Source organism: Carcharhinus amblyrhynchos, chromosome 26 (assembly GCF_965287045.1).
Source record: "Carcharhinus amblyrhynchos chromosome 26, sCarAmb.v2.hapA, whole genome shotgun sequence".
Taxonomy (NCBI): domain Eukaryota; kingdom Metazoa; phylum Chordata; class Chondrichthyes; order Carcharhiniformes; family Carcharhinidae; genus Carcharhinus; species Carcharhinus amblyrhynchos.
In genome coordinates, this window is record NC_137349.1 from 193910 (window position 1) to 207098 (window position 13189).

Consider the following 13189-nt stretch of genomic DNA (forward strand, 5'->3'; position numbering starts at 1 on the left):
GCTGGTAAGATCCCATCTGAGGCCAATGGAGAATGTGAGCCTCGCCCACCCCAATTCTGGGGCAGGCGAGGCTCACAGAACGGTATTCTCCATCTGACCCATACATACGCCAATGACACCCAGCTTTACTCCACTTCCATCTGGCTCGGCCATTCCTCCATGTCGAAATTATCAGACCAGCTTCCAACTTCCAATATAGAGTCGCGGAGGTTTTCTCCAACTAAATATTGGGAAGACAGAGGTCATTGGGGTTGATTCTCCGGCCCCACAGGCGCAAATCACATTATGGCCGGAGAATATTGAGAGAGGGGCCATAATGCGATTTGTGTCAAGGAGAACCCCATTTCAGATTCTCCCCACTCTCAGCCCACCACATAATCTGCTTCATGTCCTGGCAGGATGTGGACCAGAAGAGACGTGCTGGTTAGGCGCATTGGCTATGCTAAATTCTCTCTCAGTGTACCTGAACAAGCGCTGGAGTGTGGCGACTAAAGGATTTTCACAGTAATTTCATTGCAGTGTTAATGTAAGCCTACTTCTGACACTAATAAATAAACTTCAGAAGCTTTATTTAAATATTAATTTTTAGTTTTTATCCAGATTGAACCATCTCCCAGTGTTGACTGATTCACTGGCACGTGATGCCAGCAGGAATCACGACTGATGTCCACAAATGGAGAACAGACGTGATGAACACGTCAAGGGGGCTTGAGGCCAATGGAACCTTCAGGTGGTCGGGGGCATGGTTTGGTAGTACCCTAGCATTGCTTCCTGGCACTGCCCCTGGTACTGCTAATGTGGCACTGCCAGCTTTGTACTGTCAAGGGGCAGGGCTGGAAAGGGGGTGGGAGGCTTGAGATGGGGTAACAGCAGATTGTTTTAGGAACTTATTGAAGAATTTAGCTATTATACAGTGGGACATGCCCCTTTGGTTGTAAGTAACTTGGAATTTTAGAAGACATTCTATAAAGAACTAAATATGGTGTTTTAAACAAAAGTTAATAGAATTAATCAGTTGAACTGAAAGCTGCTTTGACACTTGAAAACATGGTGATAGAACATAGAACACTACAGCACAAACAGGCCCTTCGGCCCACAAGTTGCGCCGATCACATCCATACCGACCAGGCCTGTCTATAACTCAATCCATTAAATCCCATATACTCATCCAGAAGTCTTTTAAAAGACCCCAGCGAGTTCGCCTCTACCACCACCAACGGCAGCCGATTCCACTCACTCACCACCCCAAGTGAAAAATTTACCCCTAATATCTCCTCTGTACCTGCTCCCCAGCACCTTAAACCTGTGTCCCCTCATAATTTCAGCCCAGGAAATAGCCTCTGAGAATCCACCCCATCTATGTCTCTCAACATTTTATGAACCTCTATCAGTCGCCTCTCAATCTTCATCTGTATGTGGGTCTGAAGGTGGGTCAAAATTTCAGGGGAACGCACGGAGGTGTATTAAGAACATAAGAAATAGGAGCAGGAGTAGGCCATCTAGCCCTTCGAGCCTGCCCCGCCATTCAATAAGATCATGGCTGATCTGAAGTGGATCAGTTCCACTTTCCCGCTTTCTCCCCATAACCCTTAATCCCCTTGTCTATCAGAAACCTATCTACCCGTGACTTAAATATATTTAGCGAGGTAGCCTCCACCACTTCAACGGGCAGAGAATTCCAGAGATTCACCACCCTCTGAGTGAAGAAGTTCCTCCTCAACTCTGTTCTAAATTGCCCCCCGCTTATCTTGAGGCTGTGCCCCCTCGTCCTACTGTCCTTTCTGAGTGGGAAGAATCTCTCTACCTCTACCCTATCCATCCCCTTCATTATCTTATACGTCTCTATAAGATCCCCCCTCATCCTTCTAAACTCCAACAAGTACAGATCCAGTCTATTTAGTCTCTCTTTATAGTCCTAATAATTCATAATCCCTCAGCTCCGGTATCATCCTAGTGAACCTCCTCTGCACTCCCTCCAAGGCCAAAATATCCTTGCGCAAGTGCGGCGACCAAAACTGCACACAGTACTCCAGCTGCGGCCTCACCAGTGCCCTGTACAGTCACAGCAAGACCTCCCTGCTTTTATATTCTATCACCGGCTAACACCCTACCTGGATAGAGGATTGGTTGTCAAATAGGAGACAGAGAGTGGGGGTTAATGGGTGCTATTCGGATTGGCGGTTGGTGACTAGTGGAGTGCCCCAGGGGTCGGTGCTGGGGCCTCAGCTATTTACCATTTATATAAATGATCTGGAGGAGGGAACCAAGTGTATGGTGTCGAAATTTGCTGATGACACCAAGCTTGGTGGAACGGCAAATTGTGTGGAGGGTGTGGAGAGTCTGCAGAAGGATCTAGATAGGCTGGGCGAATGGGCCAGGAAATGGCAAATGGAATTTAATATTGGCAAGTGTGAGGTGGTCCACTTTGGTAGGAATAATGGTAGGAAGGACTATTACTTACGGGGCGAAAAACTGCAGTAGGCGACGGTGCAGAGGGACCTCGGGGTCCTTGTGCATGAGTCGCAAAAACCCAGCTTGCAGGTGCAGCAGGTGGTCAGGAAGGCGAATGGGATGCTGGCCTTCATAGCGAGGGGGATTGAATATAAAAGTAGGGAGGTCTTGCTGCAGCTGTATAGGGCATTGGTGAGGCTGCAGCTGGAGTACTGTGTGCAGTTTTGGGCGCTGTACTTACGCAAGTATATTTTGGCCTTGGAGGGAGTGCAGAGGAGGTTTACTAGGCTGATACCAGAGTTGAGGGGATTGAGCTATGAGGAGAAGCTGAATAAACTAGGCTTGTACTCGTTAGAGTTTAGAAGAATGAGGGGAGATCTTATTGAGACGTATAAGATGGATAGGATAGAGGTGAAGAGGCTCTTCCCGCTCAGAAAGGACAGTAGGACTAGGGGGCACAGCCTCAAGATAAAGGGGGGGGTGCGGTTTAGAATGGAGTTGAGGAGGAACTTCTTCACTCAAAGGGTGGTGAATCTCTGGAATTCTCTGCCCGTTGAAGTGGTGGAGGCTGCCTCGCTAAATATTTTTAAGACGCGGGTTGATGGGTTTTTGATAAGCGAGGAGATTAAGGGTTATGGGGAGAGGGCAGGAATGTGGAACTGAGACACGACAGATCAGCCATGATCTTATTGAATGGCGGGGCAGGCTCGAAGGGCTGGATGGCCTACTCCTGCTCCTATTTCTTATGTTCTTATGTAATCAGAATAGCACCCATTGATACCAACTCTCTGCCTCCTATTAGACAGCCAATCCTCTATCCACGCTAACACCTTACCCCCAACTCCATGCCCCCTAACCTTCTGAAGCAACTTTTTGTGCGGCACCTTATCAAACACCTTTTGAAAATCGAGAAACACCACATCCACCGGTTCCCCTCTGTCTACCGCACTAGTCACATCCTCATAGAAATCCAATAAATTCGTCAAACACGACTTTCCCTTAACGAATCCGTGCTGCGTCTGCTCTATCAAACCATTCTTTTCTAGGTGCCTCACTATTTCTTCTTTGATGACAGATTCAAGCATTTTTCCAACTACAGACGTTAAACTAACCGGCCTATAATTCCCTGCCTTTTGCCTACTACCTTTTTTAAACAGCGGCGTAACATAAGCCGTTTTCCAATCTTCTAGCACTTCCCCGGAATCCAGCGAAGTTCGGTAAATAATCACTAAGGCATCCACTATCACCTCTGTCATTTCCTTCAGAATCCTGGAATGCATTCCATCCGGTCCTGGGGACTTGTCCACCATCAGTCCTGCTAGTCTATCAAGCACTACCTCTCTAGTGACAGTAATCGCATTCAGGCCCTCAACTCCTACCATCCTTCTATCTTTAATATCCGGCAAACTATTCGCGTCCTCCTCCATGAAGACTGAGGCAAAAAACTTATTTAAGGCCTCAGCCATTTCCTCATCTCCCACCACTAAATCCCCCCTCTCATCCTCTAAGGGTCTAACATTCACTCTAGCCAGCCTCCTCTTCTTTATATATTTATAAAAACTCTTACTGTCCTTTTTTATATTTAGTGCTAGTTTAGCTTCATAGTCTATCCTTCCTTTCTTTATCAACTACTTAGTCATTCTTTGTTGATTTTTAAACCTCTCCCAATCTTCTACTCGCCCACTACTTTTAGCCACTCTAAACGCATCAGCTTTTAATTTAATACTCTCCTTTATTTCCTTCGATAACCACAGCTGATTATCCCTTCTCCTACATTCCCTCTTTACCATTGGAATATATTTCTGCTGAGCACCAAAAAAAATCTCCTTAAAGACCCTCCACTGTCCCTCAGCCGTCCTACCGACCAATCTGCGCCCCCAATCTACACTTGCCAATTCTTCTCTCATCCTATCGTACTCCCGTCTGTTCAAACAGAGGACACAGGTTCGGGACCCTACTTTCTCATCCTCCATCTGCATCAAAAACTCAACCATACAATGATCACTCGTCCCAAGAGGATCCCTCACAACAAGATCCCTAATTCTTCCTGCCTCGTTACACAACACCAGATCTAAGATAGCTCGCTCCCTCGTTGGCTCCAACACACACTGTTCAAGGAAACTATCCTGACAGCATTCCAAGAACTCTTCCTCAAGCCCGTGTCCGACTTGGGTCAACCAATCAATATGCAGATTGAAATCCCCCATAATTATCGCTGCTCCATTTCTGCACCCATCATTTATTTGCTTACTGAGTTTTCATTACTGAGTAACTGGAAGTGTTTAATCATTGTGAAGCTATTTTACAAGGGAAATTAATCACACTGGTATGCAGTCTAAGATCACTGAACTATAAATTAACGCATGTTATTACAAGCGTAATACACATTTTGGGCTGTCTGGAACTGAAAATGGTTTCACAGTCAAATACTCATTCAACTTGAACACAGATGGGAAAGATCATCAAGGCCCTCCATTTCTGATCTGCACTTGCTGCCAGTGGTGGTCCAAGCTGGAAGAGGGACTTTTGAAGACAGCAAAGTGAAAATTTCAAAGAGCATTGACTAAGATTTAGAGATAAGCAACAACAATAATTCAAGGTGTTAGAAGTTTTGAGGAAAGACTTTTAAGATAGATATCTTTGTTATCAATTTGATGGAGCATTTTTAAAAAACGCTAAGTCATGGGTAAGCACAATCTTTAAGCAAGAATAAGCAAGCTGTAAATAAAGGACAGAATTTTACCAGCACGTCTGCTCAAGTTTTGTACGATCCCGCCTGAGGCCAATGGAGAATGCTGTTCTCCGAGCCTTGCCTGCTCCCAGAATCAGGGCGGGCATGTCGGTAAAATTCCAGTCAAACAGTATCAGCAATGAGTGAAAAAATGCAAGTACAAAATTAGTATGCTTATATAAATGCAACATATAAGATGCATGGAGTGTGGCAACTTCTTGCAACTGTGCCCAACATACCCTCTAATTCTATCTTTTACCCTTGTTTCTAGGGTTGCACCCTCTCCTCTCCTTTTCTATGAACGGCATGCTTTGTTTGTATAGCGCAAGGAACAATGGGGCGAACTTTCCCAATCCGCCCGCCATGGGAATTGTAGCGACCGAGAGGTGAACTATGGAAAGGTCCATTGACCTCAGGCAGGACTTTCCAGTTTCAGGGCAAGCGCAGTTGGAAAACCCCACCCAATACTTTTCACTGAATACAGGTGACAATAATAAATCAAATCAGATCAAATGATACCCCCACCTCAAAAATAGAGGCTGTGTGAAATAGTATATTGAGTTACTATATTGATCAGATCCTTTTTCTAAAAAATGTCAGGTCTCTGTCTGTTTAAAGACAAATCTAAAACTTTAATAAGAAAATAGATCACTTGGGTGGCAAAGGAACTGCAGTTCAACAATGATGAGCTGGAGTCTGAGCTTTGGACATTGTGACACATCAGGGAGGGGGAGGGGTACCCAAACATTATGTTTCAGGGCAATCACACTCTTCAGATTAACTACCTTGAATTCGGCCAGTAATCAGGGACAGGAGGGTGCAACAGAGTGAGGCAGGTAGAAGGATCCAAAGGAAAGGACTGCAGGAGCCTCAACCCTTCTCTCTGTCCAACATATATGAACAAAATTTTCACTCCTTGTGTGGATAAGAGAGCGGACCGTTGGAGGGATGAGCAAATTGACCATGGCACTGTGATTCAGATGGGGCAAGGGAAGACAATGTAGTCATGGTTGGGGATTGTATAGTCAGGGGAATAGACACTGTTCTCTGTAGCCAGGATTGAGAGTCTTGAAAGCTGCGCTGCCTGCCCAATGATGTGGAGATGCCGGTGTTGGACTGGGGTAAACACAGTAAGAAGTCTCACAACACCTGCCTGCCCAATGTCAGGGTTTGGGATATCTGTTCTGGGCTAGAGGGGAATTTGCAGCGGGAGCAGCAAGGTCCAGTAGCTGTGGTCCATGTAGGCACCAATGACATTGGTAGAATGAAGAAGGTGGTTCAGTGTAGGCAGTTTGAGGAGTTGGGCATTAAATTAAAGAACAGAAACTGCAAGGGTATAATCTCTGGATTATTACCCGAGCCATGTGCAAATTGGCAAAGGATACATAAGATTAGAGATGTGAATATGTGGCTCAAAGACTGGTATGAAAAAAGTGGGAATGTTTTTGTGGGACACTTGCATCAGTACTGGGGAAAGTGGGGGCTGTGACATTGGGAAGGCCTACACCTGAACCATGCTGGGACCACTGTTCTTGTGGATCATATAACTAGGGAGGTAGAGAGGGCTTTAAACTAAACAGTGGGGGTGATGGTTCAGTTGCTTTGAAAATTAGGAACTCAAAGTTAAAAGTCAGAGTGCAGTTAGTGATCAGTCTGAATGTCAGCAGAAAACTAGAGGTCAGGACAGATCATTTGAACATATACACCAAGGACTCAAACAAGGGCCCTAATTAGAAGGGGGAAGAGTTCCAAGAATGGAAGGTTTAAAAAGAAGAGGGACATAGGAGGGAGCAGTGGCACAGGATTGTGAGGGGAAACTTGACTGTCACAGTGTGACAGATTGGGGCAGGAAATGCAAACAAAAATATGCAACACAGAGCAAATCCAGAATTGTAAACAATTGTTTAAAAAAATCTAAGCTAAATGTTCTTTATCTGAATGCACAAAGCATTTGCAACAAGATAGATGCGTTTATAGCACAGATTGCAACATATAAGAATGATGTATTTGCTATTACTGGTTGCAGGGTGACCTAGACTGGGTCCTCAACATTCCAGGATATACAATGTTCCAAAAGAACAGGCCAAAGTGGGAAGGGGGTAGGGTAACATCGTCAATTAAGGAGGGTTTCAGAGCAGTGCTGAGTTGTGATACAAGGCAATGGGTAATGATGTAGAGTACGTTTAGATTGAAATTATGAATATCAGAGGAAGGAAGAACAAGGGTGGGAGTAGTCTACAGACCCTAAAAATGTGACCTCTCAAGAAGCCGGAGCATAAATGGGGAAATATCAAGGAAATTGCAATTGTTATGGGAGATTTTAATCTGCATAATGGTTGAATAATCCAAACTGGAAAGGCTGGTGTTGATGAAGAATTTGTGAGATGTATCAGGGTTTGCTTTTTAGAGCACTACGTTGTGGAACTTACCTGGAAAAGGGATATTTCAGATTTGTTTTTTGTAATGAAGGAGGATTAATAAGGGATCTTGTGGTTAAGTATCCCCTAGGGGATTGTAACTACAATATGACAGAATTCAAGACAGCTTGAGGGTGAAAGCCATAGACCTATAACCTGTGTCTTCAACTAAAATAAGGGTGGTTATAATGGTATGAGGGAGGAGTTGTCTAATGTGAACTAGGTAAACAAACTAAGAATCATTAGAACCCCACAGTGCAGAAAGAGGCCCTTCGGCCCATCAAGTCTGCACTAACCACAATTCCACCCAGGCCCTACCCCCATATCCCTACATATTTTACCTGCTAATCCCTCTAACCTACGCATCTCAGGGCACTATGAGACAATTTTTTTAGCATGGCCAATCAATCTAACCTGCACATCTTTGGTCTGTGGGAGGAAACTGGAGCAAACCCACGCAGACGCGAGGAGAATGTGCAAACTCCACACAGACAGTGACCTGAGCCGGGAATCAAACCCAGGTCCCTGGAGCTGTGAAGCAGCAGTGCTAACCACTGTGCTACCGTGCCGCTCATCCTGCTGATTTCAAGATACAGGTTACTAGATGAGCAGTGGCAGATATTCAAATAGCTGGTCCAAAACGCTCAGACAAATAAAGGGGTTGCACAAGAAAGAGGCAAAATCCATGGTTAACAAAGGAGGTTAAGGATAATGTTTAAAAAAACAGGTTATACAAAGTGGCAAGGGATAACGATAGACCAGAGGACTAGGAAGTTTTGGGATCCAGCAAAAAACTTAAAAGCTCATAAGGGAGAAAATGAATTTTGAGAGAAAACTTGTAAGCTGTGTAAAAACAAACAGTAAGGCCGGAATTTTACTGTCCAGCCCACCACGGGAATTGGAGCGGGTGAGGGACGGACCATGGAAAGGTCCGCTGCCCACAGGCAGGATTTTATGGTTTCGGGATGAGTAAGGCCATAAAATCCTGCCCTAAGGGTTGCTATGGATATATAAGTAGGAAGCGGGCGGCTGTGCTAAATACGGGCCCCTACTAAATGAGGCTGATGAATTGTTAACAGCAAAAAAAAAATGGTGGATTTGCTAAATAAATCGTTTGCACCATTCTTCATCGTGGAAGACATTGCGAAAGCTCTAATATACCAGATGAGGTGATTTCAAATAACATGCGAAAATTTACAAAAATTCCAATCACAAGTGATAGAGTATTAGAGAAACCAAAAGATTTAATTTCTCAACTTTTGTAATGCAACCAAATAACTGATAAATATTACCACCAGAATTCTACCACCTTACCCACTACAAAACTGGAGTGTCAAAGGTCTAACAACGGAAACCTCCATTGATCTGGGACAGGAATTTCCGGTCTTGCTCTCACGAGGCCGTAAAATCCCGCCCGTAATACCCTGAAAAATTTGAAGTGTAGGAAAGTAATTTATGTTAGGATTGCTACAGTGAGTTTGAACCTAGAGTATTATTTCTTTGAAGACATAAGATTGCTATTGTATAAACCATGTCACCATGTCTTACATTAAGGCAGTTGTTCTCAGCATTTGAAATGATGGTAATTTATGGAGGCTTCAGATATATTATATATTCTATTTTTTTCTGTAGTCAGGGCAGCCCACTTTTTCCATCTGGGTGGATTTTGAAATGAAGAGCCCTTTATATGTCGCCAGATCATTGAACAGACTAGCTGGGATCAGCTAGACCCTTTGTGACTGGGGACAGGGGTAAGAATCATACCCACTCCCAACAAACCCAAGTGCCCTGTCAGATGTTAGATCAGACCAGTATTCGGAGGCCGAATGACTGGCTTGATACTCACTGTGGGTAGGTGAGGGTATTTCATGTTACTACAATATAACTCAATGTTATATTATAATGTACTTGCCTACTTTTTTGGACAAGTGATATTTAAGCCCATAGAAAGATTATTAAACTAGCCTTCAAAATTAATTGCTAAAAATATGTGGGCAAGTTTTCTGGCGGTTTAATGGTTGGTACAATTCCTTAGGTTCACTTCCCCAGCTAGGATGAAATCTTCTCAATAAAACCCCATTCCTATACTTTACAAGAACCATATGACAATAGCAGTGTGCACAAAACTTAACTCATTGCAGATGCAACCTCCAAGCAATCCTTAGATCAAACAACTTACTCTGGAGTTGTGATCCAGCCATACTTGGTTCTAATATTTATTCAACTTCACCGTGCTTTAAGAAAAACAGCTTCACTAAAATATAAATATTGTAACAGCACTCCCGATGACATACACATTGAGGCAAATGCGCCATTTGCATACCTCGTTACAAAAACAAACTATCGTCTCAGCTTTTCAGCAGGCAGTTTTTGAAGTGATAAAAAATGGTAAATGGTTAATGATGTGCCAAGGTAAGCAATGTGCCGATGAAGTTATCGGCAAAGAATTCTGTAAAAGGATGGGATATGCCCTCAGAACTCCAAGCCAAATTTCTAGGAAAATAAAGTTTTCAGATTTCAGGCGGTTCTGGATCCTGCAGCTTAATATAGAGATGAAGCAATTTCATCTGTGGAAGATGTGGATTGGCTTCAAGGACAGCATTTTATGACTAATGGGCGGCATGGTGGTTAGCACTGCTGCCTCACAGCACCAGGGATGCAGGTTCGATCCCTGACTTGGGTCACTATCTGTGTGGAGTTTGTACATTCTCCGGGCGCATTGGTTTCCTCCCACAGTCTGAAAGACGTGCTGGTTAGGTGCAATTAACCTGAACATGTGCTAGAGGGTGGCGACTAGTGGGATTTCACAGTAACTTCATTGTGACTAATAAATAAACTTTAATAATCATTCCACAAATGATGCCAAAATGACAAACCAAATTAGCGCTACATCAGAAGACCAAAAATAAGATTATTGATTGATGATTTATTTTTGTCAACTGTGATTTGCAACTGAAGTACGTTCAAAAACTTTTGACAGAAAAAAGTCTTATTCCTGCCACTTTATCCCACGTTATTACAGCCAGTTCTACTTTTAAAATATACGCAGGAATGAAGAATAACTTTCTAACTCAAAAAATTTTGATAACATTGTCAATATCTCTTATGATTTGGCTATTCACAGAAGCTTCTCCCAAATCTCATGCTACAAGCTAAAAAAAATTCTTATGTATACTTTTCTTCAATAAGTTATTATTCAGACCCAGCAAGAATTTAGAACTAGGCTCTGTGACATTCAGGGACAATTTTCCACACTTGCTGTCAATTAGAGCAAATCATTTTCAAAATCAAATAAGCTACCAGTATAATGTGATTATTTTTGTTAAATCATATTAATCAGCATATTCATCTCTCAAATTGGAAGTAGCAATGGCCTAAACTTTCTTCCTGCTCCCTACAACTTGTTTTTTTTCAAGAAGTGCATCCTTGCCGTTCTCCGCATTTCTTGCTAGTCAATGGACAGCACACCTGCCCTTATGTGGAGGAGAACATAAAAATATAATGAAAATACATCCTCTAAATATATTTTGCATTTTTTGTAACATTTAAAGCTAGTTAGACAGGTAACCACAATGGTAGTAAGGGACCCCTTTTTCCCCCCTGGCAATTGGAGTTAATGGCGTAGAGATGCTGGCATTGGACTGGGGTAAACACAGTAAGAAGTCTCACAACACCAGGTTCAAGTCCAACCAGTTTATTTGATAGTAAACCCACAAGCTTTCGGAAACAATGTTCCTTCGTTAGGTGTGTGGAAGGTTCTAATTAGAGAAGGGCATAGAAAGTCACACACAGTTTATAGAATGCTGATTAGAATGCAAGTCTTTACAGCTAACCTGCTATTCAAGTTTTAAAGATGCAGACAATGTGAGTTAAGGCAGTCTCTGCTCAGCGGCTCTGCGCTGTTGTGTGTCGTGAAGGCCACCTTGGAGAACGCTTACCCGAAGATCAGAGGCCGAATGCCCGTGACCGCTGAAGTGTTCATCAACAGGAAGGGAACAGTCTTGCCTGGTGATTGTCGAGCGATATTCATTCGTCTGTTGTCGTAGCGTCTGCATGGTCTCCGAGACAGCCTTCGTGACACACGACAGCGCATAGTCACTGAGCAGAGACTGATAACCAAGTTTGGCACACGTAAGAATGGCTCCAACCAGGATCTTGGGTTCATGTCGCACTATCTGTAACCCCCATGACTTGCCTGGGCTTGCAAAATCTCACTTACTGTCCTGTCTGGAGACAATACACATCTCTTTAACCTGTGCTAATGCTATCTCCACTCACATTGTCTGCATCTTTAAGACTTGAATAGCAGGTTAGCTGTAAAGACTCGCATTCTAATCAGTATTCTGTAAACTGTGTGTGACTTTATCTGCCTTCTCGATCAGAACCTTCCACACACCTGATGAAGGAACATCGTTTCCGAAAGCTTGTGGGATTACTATCAAATAAACTGGTTGGACTTTAAACGGGTGTTGTGAGACTTCTTACTGTAATTGGAGTTAATGTCAGCCTTCAATGACCTGAAAAGAAGGCAACATTTAAACAACAAGACAAGAAATTGGCCTGCTCATTACTACCTGCAGCACCATCCTGAGGTTTGCCACATCAAATGACCTCAAGGTAGCAAAGTTGGCCAAGATAGCCATACTTTCAACGTTTCCTCTAAGGTGCATGTATACACAGCTACTCGGAATGTACTGTACAAGTTGCTCATGCTTTGACCCATACTGTGAAATGTATGTACAGGCCACACTCAACAAAAGAAAATTAGAGACAATGTTGTGTATCTCCATGCCAATTACTATTGCAGTCAAGCACACTCCAATAGACATTGGGTAACAGAATCACTATGAATTGATACTTCATATCAATCCATTTCTAGATATTGTATCCCAACATCCTGTTACAGCTGTCCTTGGTCTATCACAGATGTTTTTTCTCATTCTTTGTTCTACATTGCTCCATGGTCTCACCCCTCCCAATCTCTGACAGCTCTGCAACACTTCAAGGTATCTGGGATTGTCCAGTTCTGGCGTCTTGTGCATCCCTGGTTTTAATAACTCCAACATTGGTGATTACGCTTCAGTTGCCTAAGCCCCAAACTCTGGAATAACCTCCCTACATGTCCCCACCTTGCTAACTCCCTTTAAGACACTCCTAAAACATCTTCTGATCAAGTTTTTGGTCACCTGACATAATTTCTTTTTATTATTCATTTGTGGGACATGGGCATTGCTGGCTGGCCAGCCCTAGTCACTCAAAGGCAGCTGAAAGTCAACCACATTGCTGTGGCTCTGGAGTCACACATAGGTCAGACCAGATACGGACGGCAGATTTCAGTCCTAAAGGACATTAGTAAACCAGATGGGTTTTCTGATAATTAACAATAGTTTCATGGTCATCAGTAGATTCTTAACTCCAGGTATGTTTACTGAATTCAAATTTCTCTACCTGCTGTAGTGGGATTCGCATCCAGGCCATCAGAGCATTAGTTGAGTTTCTGGATAAATTGTCTAGTGATAAAACCACTAGGCCATTGCCTAGTCTCATCACATGGCTTGATGTCATACGTTGTTTTATAAAGCTCCTGTGA

General features: G+C 43.3%; 1 protein-coding gene across 1 annotated transcript in view; it reads right to left on the minus strand.

Annotated features, from left to right (window-relative positions):
• Window positions 1-13189, minus strand: part of fstl3 (follistatin-like 3 (secreted glycoprotein)) — a 37930-nt gene that overhangs the window by 11018 nt on the left and 13723 nt on the right. The gene's annotated exons all lie outside the window — the stretch shown is intronic.